Source organism: Melopsittacus undulatus, chromosome 8 (assembly GCF_012275295.1).
Source record: "Melopsittacus undulatus isolate bMelUnd1 chromosome 8, bMelUnd1.mat.Z, whole genome shotgun sequence".
Lineage (NCBI taxonomy): Eukaryota > Metazoa > Chordata > Aves > Psittaciformes > Psittaculidae > Melopsittacus > Melopsittacus undulatus.
Window position 1 is genome coordinate 9,651,658 of NC_047534.1, and position 12,132 is coordinate 9,663,789.

Below are 12,132 nucleotides of genomic sequence, written 5' to 3' on the forward strand. Positions count from 1 at the left end.
TGCATGTCAGGGGACTTGATGAAAAACAGTTTTTTTTGAAGGAGAATGCATATGAACTCAGAAATACAGAAGAGTTCCTTGGGTTTGGGGCATTTTTAGTGTGTTTGCTTATTCTGGAGCACATGTAAATTATAACTGGGAGACAAAGGTGGCTTGACAGTATTTTGTGATTTCAAGTACAGTAAATCACTGAGCCTCATCTAACTGATTTTTGCTAAAAACACTGATAGTGTTTCTTTACCCTGTTTCAGACAACTACACATTTATTCTCACAACGCTCTTGACGAGGTGGCAAGTTAGATTTTCCCTACTCTGGAAAGCAATGGCATGCCCTCACCACAGGGATTGGCTACAGTGGCAGGCCACAGCGATACAGCAGGAGGTGCTCAGAGCCTGCTATGGTTCTCCTGGCCCTGCAGATCCATGCCTGGCCAGGGCTAAGCTTCTCCTGTCTGCTCCTGCAGATATGCCCTAGACAACTGTATCAAGGTCTTGCCCCATAAACCTTACAGAGCCATCTTTTTACTGCGGCCATTTACAGCATCACTCAATCTTGAGGAAGAAGATGAGGCCTTCCTTCATGCCCGTGGAGACTTGTTATATTTTATGATAGAAGGAAGGGAGAGAAGTAAAATTCTGATTTACAGTATCCCTCTTTCTGTTACTTACAATGCATATTGAACACACTGACAAGTTTAGAAGTCCACATATAAATGAAATAGAACTAAAAAGCAGGAGTAAATATGACCTGTTGCAAACCTTGTGTGTGCAACAAGGAAGAGTTGATTATGAACTTCAGGAATGACTCTTCAGGCTGACATAAAAATACTAGGGTTTTTTACATATAGACATATATAAAATACACATATAAGGGAACACTTGTCCAATCACAACAAAATCACAACTGATGTGCATTGAGAAACCCCCCAAACACCTCAATCTCTATTATCAGAAATCCATATTAATAAAAATATGTGCCAGGCAATACACCTAATCCACCTCTAGCAGCTGGTGTAAATGACTGTCCACAGATGATAGTCTAATGGTGCTCTCCTTGTAAACAGCTGGGCCACAGAGCTGTGAAACACGCTGAAAACAAGATGAATAGCTGCCAGATTTTTCCACTCTCTCTGTGTGAGGTAGGGAGAAAACACAGCAAGTGCTCTTACACTGCAGCCGTGAGATGCGTTTTGTGTAGATGGGGATGGACCTCTGGAAGGTCACACTTGACACCACCAGCAGGGCTGTGCTGTACTTGCCCCAGTGCCACCTCAACCCCAGCACAGTCTACATGGGTTATTTGTGACACTAGAATTGTTGCTGAATATAGGACCCTGCCCATAAAACAGCTGAGGCAGATCCTTCTGCTGGAGATTACTTGTCTGTAAGACATGAAAGAGCAAAGAAAAACAGACCAAATAGTCCAGCCAAGCAGTTACAGACAAAAGCTCTTGCCAGTTCCCTGATGCAGACTTTGGGGAACTTCAGTATGTTTGGAAAGTTTGTGAGTCTGGCTTTGGTTTTCTAACCATCAACTGCGAGTTTAAATAGTTCATTCACTTTTAATTAGGGAGGGAAGAACAACTTCCTCTTTCAACAGAGTATTTCCCCCGTGCTGCTTTGGCCTTTCAGCATCATGATGTAAAATCATGTGTCCTTGGTGAAAAGGACAGCAAGACAGATTTGTTTCTGTGTTCCCTTTTTACTTTTCTAAAGTTCAGCAAGTTGACACAGTTCTCATTAATTGATTCAGAATTTTAGCGATGCTTTAATACAAATTACTGAATGATTGCATTTCAGCTCTAAACACTGTTAGGAAAATTGACCAGAGAATACTTGCCCTTCAGAAGCACAAAGAATAAAATTAGTTAGCTTATTTTCCATAAAACGTTATTACTGGCCCCAGGATGAATATGTTGTATTTATAGCTCATGTAGACTTCCACACACATTCGTACATAAGAAGTCCAAATATTTCTATAAAGATTTTTGTACAAATTATTGCTTCTCACCCTTCATACTTTCTTGATCCACTTCAAAATCCCTCAGGCCTGTCTGTACCACTGCAAAGCCCCAGCCCCCAACCAGAATCTTGATCGCCATCTTCTAACAACAAGCACTTTGTGGTTCCTTCTAGCTCTTCCATCACTGCATTCCTGCTTCCCCATCACAACATTCTGGTCTCCTTCCCACCTCCTTCCCCTATTCCTACATCCACACTCAGTTTTTGCCAAATCTCCTGTGGCTTTGTGCTAACCTCTCACCTTCCTGCTTACAACCTTTGTCTCTGATGTGGCACTGCAGTCACAGCACCCCAGCAAATACACAGTGGTCAACAAACACACAATTCCAAGTAAGAGAGTGCAGACTGGGGTGTCCTTTAACCAGAGCTGTGAGTGCTTAAGGGGGCTCAGGCTGGGCCCATACACTCAGTTAAGCAAAATCCAGATACCTGAAAAATTTTCTTCACTAGAAAAAGTATTCTTCCCTGTGAAGGTGATGAGGCCCTGGCATAGCCTGCCCAGAGAAGCTGTGGCTTCCCCATCCCTGGCAGTGCTCAAGGTCAGGCTGGGCAGGGCTTGGAGCAACCTGCTCTAGTGGAAGGTGTCCTTGCTCATGGCAGGGGGTTGCAATTAGATGAGCTTTAAGGGACCTTTCAACTCATACCATTCCATGAATCTATGACTTTGCCTAGACTGCAGACGCCTCATCTTTGCTACAGCTCAAAATTCAGGCCTGAAATCCTCCCCTGAATTCTGTTTTCACCCATTAGAAGCATGATGTGATGTGATCCAGGAAGAAAGTGACATTGAGGGTGTTAATTAGCATCAGTGGTGCAGCATTCTCTGGACATGCACGTGTAACCAAAATGCAGGCATGTGCCAGGCAGCCAGCTGAATGCACAGTAAAAGGGTAAAAATTAACAGCAGCCTTATATTCAGCAAAAATTCTCTGCTCATAGAATTGATTCCAAAAAGAGAGAGGAGTACAAATGAAAATGAGGACATGTCAGCTGTGAGTATTCAGGTCACTGTGTACCATTCTTTCCTATTTCTGTGTTAAGGAAAGGTTTTAAAACCCTTTGAAAGTCTTGGCTTTGAATATTAATTTTTTCACACTTTTCTGTAGTCAAGTTTTCTATAAGTTATTTAGTGTGGGAACTTAAACCAGCCAAGACCATATCCATGAAGAATTCTCAGGTCCAAAGAGATGTCTGTTTCTACCATTCCTTCCTCCCTCATAACACCAAATGTGATATTGAATTTGGGTTAATTTGCGTTTTCCACATGCACAGGAAGGTGGAGGTGGGCAGAAAGGAAGTTCTCCCTGCCTGTCAGAGATCTCCCTCACTTCCCCTGCCCAGGGTGATACTGCCTGTTGTCTCTCGGACACCTTGTGATGGGAACAGTCAGCTAAAGAGCAGCTGGCCAAATTAACAAACCTCTGCTGTTGTGGATCATTGATCTGCACTTCAGTACAAATGGCAAGCAATTAATTAACTGCCTAGCATTAATTATTAAATGCAGTTAATTACAATATTTCATATTCTGGGGTTTTACAGGCACAGCTTTCAGTTAATTTACCAATTTTAGAAATTGCTTATTTTTTCATGCAGTGTGTTCAATATTCCCCATGTTCATACATCATCCTTCCAGCCAAGCTATTCTACTGTCTTCTTTAAATCAAGATCTGATTGAAAGAGAATTGGTCTGGCAGTAAATGGGGTCCAATATTCAGGAAACTTGGGTCCCCGTCCTGCTGCAGCCACCTGGTGCCTGCAAGACTGGAGACAAAGCTCTGTCACAGGTCCCTCATTGAAAACAGAAGCTTCAGCCTTTGTGGTGTTATAATTGAAGCTTTTTGAGCTGGCCTGACACAGGGGGGATATAAGACACAGCCAGAATTTCAAGTGTTGTGTGTTTTCCTGATGACCCTGTTTCTCATTCACCTGCACCTTCTGCTGCCACACCAGAAGAGGCTGTGTGTCAAAGGAGAAATGTATTTTGCCCCTTTTTTATGCTAGTAAAAAAGCCTGGCATGGCTGCAGGTAGTGAAGAGTGAGGTGCACTGGTTTTAGATCAAAGCCGAAATGTATTCCCTTTCACTTTGCAATTTTTACTCCTTCCTTTCATGCAATGGGATCTCCTGAACCTGGATCAATATGATGGCCTCATCTTGAGGGACAATAGCCTAAAGTGCTGGAATAGAAAGACTTTCTCCATAATTGCAAAGCCAAAAACACCCTAGACACTTTTCCTTTCTTTTCTTCTTTTGTTCATTTTTAAGTTCTAAAAAGAAATCACACTGGTCATCTTTTTCCAGCCTGTAGTTTTTGATTTTACCGGGAAGGGGATTTATCAGATCTCCATTCCTTTGGTTTCATTGTATGAGTTTCTCAAGTGTCTGAGCTCTGACAGCCCAAATGATTTTGTGGAACTTAAAATTAAGAAGACATCATTTGCTTATCAAATCCGACTTGCTCTCTTTCTCTTCCTTCCCTCTGTAAAGCACAAACTGCTAAATACTATATATTTACCCCCCAACTGAGCTCAGTAACTGGGGGTGACTACACACTGCTACAGTTTCCCTGAGATCAATTATCTGTGCATGGAGGTACAGCAGCACCAGAGCCTTTGCAATGTAAGAGAACTGATTGAGAGATGTTTTTGTAACACATACCATAGGCAGAGAGCACCCTCAAGGTAGGGAAAGCAGCTTTCTTCTGCTGAAAACTTCATTTCTTTATTACACAGTGGCATCTTGCCTTTATCTCAAGTAGCCAGAAGATAATTTGGAGCATACATTACTTCAAAGCTGGAAGAAATTATTTTAATGTTGCAAGGATTTTCTATGAAAATGAAGAGGGAATAGAGGGGTGGGAGAAGATCTTGTGTTAAATGCAAATTACTGATTTGATACGACAATAAACAGAACCGACTTTGCACACTTCTGTTGGCCACAGAACGCAGTGGAGAACATCTGTATACTGCACCTGTGCACATTTTGCTCTTCACTTCCTGGCATTCCTCCAGCTAATATTTTGAGATGTCCATACTGGCTGTTCTTATTCCTTTTTGATAGAAAATATTTGTCTAGTAACAAAACAGTTAATGGATAGGAAAGATCTGGGTTTGAGTATTTGTGATATTGTAGCTTTTCAGTTATTATGAAGCCATATTATTTTATACACTCAGTATCTCAGGTTTTCTTTTATGTCCCTTGAATTTGTGTGCACAGCATTCTAGAGCACAACAGCGCACAAGCTCTCTACCAAACACACAGAGATCATTACCATGTGAAAATATCTGGAATAATCTTCTCATAACTTTTTAAAGATTCAGGCTTTCTGTGTTTTTTGAATGTTTTGTCTGAAACTTGGGCAAGTGCTGCAGAGACAAAACTGAGATGGATTAAATATTCAAGAAAGTGCTAATGTAACATGAAGTTTTGAATGACTAAATTTATAATGTCAGAAAAATGTCACGAAAAAAAGTTAGATTTCAAGAACAAGCACCAGTCTGCAGTACATTTAACAAACAACAATCCAGTACAGCTCTACATCCAGTAACAGCAATGGCTGATGCCATCTGAGACATTCAAATAAAGTCTATATAATAACAATTGAACTGAACTAGAAAGAATGAAAATAACACACCCAAATCTCCTGAACTGTTTCAAAGTCCCCAGAAGCAGCTTTAATGAATGTCAAACTTTGTTTAAAGTCTTTCTTTTACTACTCTCTGAATTTTTTCACCACAGTTGCTGTCAGGGGTAGTAACACTGGGAGAAGGTGACATAGTGCTTCTGTAAAGGAGGGCATGGATCAGACTGGTGGAACTAGAGATGCCATATTCCCAGTTTGCTCTGTGGGAAACCCCAGTGATATCACACTAGATCTCTCTGAATGCACTCAGCTGGACGTCTGAGCTTCAGACAACAGAACTGTGAAATGGGTAGAAACAAATTCTTGATCTGCTGAGCTGAAGGAACAGGCAGTCTCCAGCCATGTTTCAAGCAGTTTGAAATAAGCAGCCCATTAGCTACCACTACCATTTTGAAACCCAGGCTTAGCAGACCTACTCTGATGGCTGTTAGACCCAGTATCTCCAGTACTCTGGTGCCTGGCTATGTTAGGACTCAGGTGAGTACAGGTGGGACTGAATGTTTTTACCACAATGATTTCCCACAGCAGACATGGTTTGCCTGAGTCCCACTTCTATGGTGGTGCTCCTCAGCAAGAGAAGTCCCCTAAATGCCTCCTCCCAAAGCACAGCAGGTACCACCTGGCAAACAAAGGATCAGCTCTGTCTCCTCTCCCCTGCCTACAAACACAATGATGGCAGTGCCCTGTTTCTGTATGAGGCTGACCACAGAAAGCAAAGATGTTCACAAGCTGTACTACACAAATCCTATGAGTGCCACTGCTGTTCTCTGCTTCCTGCATAATACAACACTGCAAAATATATACCAAGATTCTTGGGAGAAGACCCTGTACCAGCCACCAGGTCATTGTGCCCAGAATGTGCTCCTCCTGCAATCCTTTCCTTCCTCCCTCCCTCCCCAGTTCAGTGCTCAGCAGCTGGCCTTACAAGTTAAACAACGTCTGTTTAGCAATGTCACACACAGCAAGGGCTGAGCGTAGGAGCAGAAGCAATTTAAAACGTTATCTGCTCCTTCTGTCTGCTGCCAAGAAGCTCTGAACCTTGCCCCAGCTCCCATCAGTCCCTACCATTTGCTCTCATCGAGCACAGAGCTCCCAGGCACTGCCTGCAGCGGCACCAGAGCACCAGCAAAGGTACTTCCAACCTGCAAGCTGGGAAGGAGACTCCCCAGACAGGGGGAAGTTGGGCTATCAGTCAGGCACAGCAAAGTGTTGGCAGCCTCATGCTTCTGGGTATTTTCAGAGACAGTCAAGTAAATCAGGAAAAAAATAGTGTTCTAAAAGTCATATATTGGGTCCTCAGAACTAATTTCCTACCTCAGCAGTCCTGGGCAGTCAGAGCAGGACGCGGCAGTGACCAGTGTCCTTCCCACCAAATGGTGTGTTATTTTTCTCTATGTCTCTACTTGACACAAGCAAAATCAGCTCCATTAACACAAGGTTACTCTTTGGAAATTTTCTATCTTGATTAACTCCATTTTGTAATTTATTTTGGTCCTCTGATTCCTATTAGTGGGATCAATATTAATTTAAATCAAAACCCTGTGTATTTTCTCTTGCTCCATTCATGCAGATCAGGTGGACTGCATTTCCCCTAACTGCATGGCTGACAAATTAACCTCAGTCAGGGTTACCAAGATCAAGTAAGAAGAGTAACTGCAATCAGTTTTTCCTTTCTCTTGCTGGCAGGGATCAAACGGTTAGTCCAAACCTAAACTTCTAAAGAACTCCTGTCCTGGGTTCAGCAGTAGCAGTCATTTTTCTCCTTCTTAGTAGCTGGTGCAGTGCTGTGGTTTTGACTTTCAGCCTGGGAACAGCGCTGACCAGTGTCTAATCATAGTCGTGATAAGCATTTACTGTTTCAGATTAGTAGTCACTTGTCACAATGCTGATTTATTGTCTCTCAGAGTTGTTGCTCTTGATCTCAAGAGTTTCAGCATGTCATACCTTACTCATAGCTGGTATTTGCTGGTTTTAACATTTATCAGCTGGGGGGGCCTGGGCTAAGGTTATTGTTTCACTGTACTTTATGGTAATGACTTATAATACAAGAGACTCATTGATAATTAAACTGGTCTGGCTTGTGTTCCCATCACCTCTATACTTTGGGAGGTATATAATGGAATTGTTTAGCAATTACACATCTTTCTTTTTCCTTTCGTCAGTGGGTCAACCTATGGAGAAGGTATTCCCTCACACCCTCTGCTCCCCCACCAGGCTATTTACAGTGGGAGTAGATTCTGGAAGAGTTGAAGGTCCTGAATATCCTTTCAATGCCCTTGCTGGGAACCAGCTTGTTGCTGCATATGCTCTGTTTTGGCTATGGTGTGACAACCCTGAGAACACCAGATCTTTTCCCATCATGGAAGCTAAGCAGGGTTCAGCTCAGGTCCTGTCTACGGTTACATGACGATATAGAAGGACCACCAAGAGATTTTCCCTGAGGCTGGACAGTCATGAGTGGAAGGGTGTGAGGGATCATATGGGCAAGTATCTAGTTCAGTGGGCCCCCCGGTGCTTTGGAAGCATTGGAGATTCAAGGCAGCTGTATGGAGTCCCCGACAACAAGTTGCCAAAACTGCTGAAGGAGAGGTTGATTCACGTCAGTTTGTGGAGATGAAAGCCATCCAGCTGGCCTTGAACATTGCTGAATGAGAAAAGTGGCCAGTACTTTATACTGACTCATAAATGGTGGCAAATGCCCTGTGGGGGTGGTTGCAGCAATGGAAGCAGAGCAACTGGCAATGCAGAGGTAAACCCATCTGGGCTGCTGCACTGGAGCAAGATATCACTGCCTGGGTGCAGAACCTGGTACCCAAGAGTTGGGCCACTGAGGAACACCAGGAAAACCAACAAAGTAGTTAACGCTGCTAAGATTTAAGTGGCTCAGATGGACTTAGACTAGCAACATAAAGATGAATTATTTTTGGCCCAGTGGGCTCACTGCACCTCAGACTTGGGGCATGTGGAAGAGGGCACAAGCTGAGATGAAAATACAACAGACAGGTAAAAATTCAGAATCAAAGCTTCCAGACAGGTAATAATTTAGGAAGGCAGAAAATGCACTTACAAATCAAGGAGCAGGATAGTGAATCATCTGCACACCACAGTGGAGCAGGGAGCAAACACCACATGAACAGTGATGCAAAAGGCAGAAAGTAAGACTGGAACAGCAGCAGAGAAAGCAGGATCCTGGACAGCCTCACAGGCACTGGTCTGACATCAGAGGAGGCTGTAATGGATGTGGGTGCTCAGGTCATCAAGGCTGATTCCTAATAGCTCTCAGCAGCTGATGGGACATTAGCAGTGCTGTCATTGGCCTGTGCTGGGTTACCCTAGTGCTGAGTAATGTAAGCAGTGAGCTGAAGCTCCAATTAAATCTGATAAAGGGTCAAAGACCAAAAATATTACATCTCTAGCAGCCTCTACAGGTAGCAGCTTGGGGACAAGATGCTTTCAGTGGCTTTTGGTGTGAATTAGGGCCGAGGACTGTGCTTTAAAGGGGTCCATGACATTTGAATATTTCCTAGTTAAATAGTGTGATGCAGGAAAGTCAGACCTAGGAGAAGCAGTAGTTTGGGAGTGGACACCTCTGTTAGTCTGTGCACAGAGAGACACACACTGCACACTGCAAAGGCTGGTTTTGCCAAAAGGCAAGATTAACAGTTCCATGCTGAGTCAAACCACTGTTCATGCACATCCGCACTCTAGATTTCAGTGGGTCTGTGTCCTGACTACTTAAAGGCCTCTGACATCTGCTTAGACGCCTTTATTGCACTTGGATTCAAAAGTGATCTGGAGGAAGAGTTACACTGAGCTAACACAAGTGAAGCAAGTCTTCTGATTTATTTTTATAACAGCTTTTACAGCAAAGTTGAGTGAAAGATGTAAAATGCAAGGCACAGTCTGTTCATACCAGAATTCAGCATCATTATCATAAGTGCTAAGTTAATTTCCTTCTCTGAGCAAAGCCAGGCTGTCTTGTTCAGCTTCTCCGGGAGCTTAAGCCCTCACCAGAACAATGCTATTGACACCATTCTCCAGCAACACAGACACAGGGTGCATTGTAGCCCACTGCAGTAGGTTACTACACTTCGATTCACAATGATTACTGTGGGCAAAAGCCATCTGCACATTTTACCTGGCTGGGGTTTCAGAGGTGACTCACGACAAAACACAGCTGCAACACCAGCAACTGCTGCTGGTGGAAGGACTGACAAGGGAAGCAATGCAGCTGCAGAAGAAGCAGGATATCAGTTCATGTGACCCCAAATTACTCCTGTTTGAAGCCACAGAATTCTGTTGTCACTTCCAGCTAGGCAGTCTGACCCTCTCAGCCTTTGGTTCATCACTTAGGATGGCTGCTGTCACTCTGACAATGACTGAATGACACCAAAACAAATCAGCTTCATATTCTAGCAAATACTGAGTTCATTCTCGAGGTCACTAGACAGTATGGGTTAGACTGTCACTGAAGTACAGCTGCCCAGAGGCAGACCCCACACCAGACACTCAGAGTTCAAGGTTCACCATCCCACCCACTGCTGGTCATGAGGGGAAATGTGCACTCCCATCTTCTGCTCTCCATCAGATGAGCAAATCTCACCCACAGCAGGGCTGGCCTCCAGCTCAGGCACACCCATAAGGAGATCCAGGAAGGCTGTGGTGATCAGAGATGTGTGGGTACACCAGGGGAGGGGTGAGGCTACGAGCCTAGATCAGTGCTTTCGGGTAACACCTAACTATTAATCCAATCCAGAAAGACCTTTTTTTCTAATAGTATTAAAAATTCACTGCTTGAGAGAATTGCTGCATGTAATGAGTGAGTGATTTGCATTGCCCAGGAGTTCCAGAGTTCAGTGAGGTATTTTCAGGGAAGAGGTGGACCGAGAGGGAGCATGTTTCATCTTCCAGTTATTCGGAAGGCACAATGAAAGGTGATAGAGAAACTGCCATCTACTCAAAAGAGCGCCTCTGCCACAACCTCCCCAATAGAGCACCCCAGACACGACATGAAGCTGATCTCATGCATGGGCAGGCATCCAAAGAGTCGTGCAGTCACTGTAATTAATGATCACTGCAGCCTAATGCTGAGTGCTTTGAAAACCAGAGTCGCCGCTGTGGATCGTAGTGGTACGCCTCTTGCAGCTACACTGCTGTAGAAATGAGCTCCACAGCTCAGCAGCTCACTCTTTAGTCGCTGCTTCTACTTTTTTCTTGGCAGTACCCACTGTGCCAGTGTTTCCAGCTGCCAGATCTAAGCTGGCCTTCAACAAGTTTCATAGCTATAGAGCAAATATTTCCAACCCTGTACCACTTCACTGAATTCTCTGGCTTTAGTTGCAATAGAATTAAATGATCTTTACTCAACTCAAGGCTCCCTAATAAACTTTCCGCCACTTTGTAAATCTGGGCGCTTACTTTTCTTCTTTACTCCCATGAAAATCATGGGTTTTCTTCATTTGAAAGCAAGTGAAGAGAAAAAGAAGGGAAAAGGGTAAGAGGGAGAAGGAACTTTTTCCTTTTTATGTAGATTTTTGCACAGAAAACTTCATGAATGATAAACACAAGCATCTCCCCATAAAATTCCTTTGGCCCAAGGAACAAGGCAAAGCAGCAAAACTGTCCTCAAGTCCCACCAAACTCGTGCCCTTCTGCCTCCTCCACCTCCAAACATGCCCTTGGATGCACCAGCCCTTTCAGTGAAAGACATTGCAAATGTAGCCATTCCATTCCCAGCGCTCTCCCCTTCATGCCTGCCTTCCAAAACTGGGCATCATCAGAGGAACGATGAGTAAGGAGCTTGTCTTAGCCTTCAATTATAAACCATGGCTGTAATATAGCTGTACTACTATTTTAATTATCATCAAATATGTTTTGATTCAACATCTATTCTGTTACAAAGAAAGAAGCTAACACTGACTCACGGACACCCACCACAGTCACTGTATTGCTAGTGTTTAGTCACCAAACCTTCTCTCAAATACAACACACCAAAAGCAGATGGGGAAATATGATTTCAATGGAGAATGCTACATGCCTGGTCTTGAGAACTCTGATCAGGACAATGCTGCTAAATACAGAGACTGCTGTGTGGAAGAGAGAAGCAATGTTTCTCATAGCTACCTATCAGGACACGTTCAGAGTGACCTAAGGGACACCATCTGCTGCCCTGGGGACTAAGAGTTTGTAAACCCTTCACCGACAATCAGGATTTAAAGCAGTAAATATAGTTTGCAGGGGTCAGCTGAATGGATTCGTAAGAGTGGCTATGCCTGACAAGTTGATAGAAAGCAAACTGTACATTTTGAAAGCTTGGTAACAAAAGAATTATGGAAGGGAACTAACATTTAGCATGGGACAGGGAAAGCAGGCTGTCAGTAGGGGCAAAAGTATCTGATACAGGATGCAGCATGAAATGCTGGTAAAGCCAAGATCAGAATCTGTTTACTTTTCTAGGCATGACTAAAT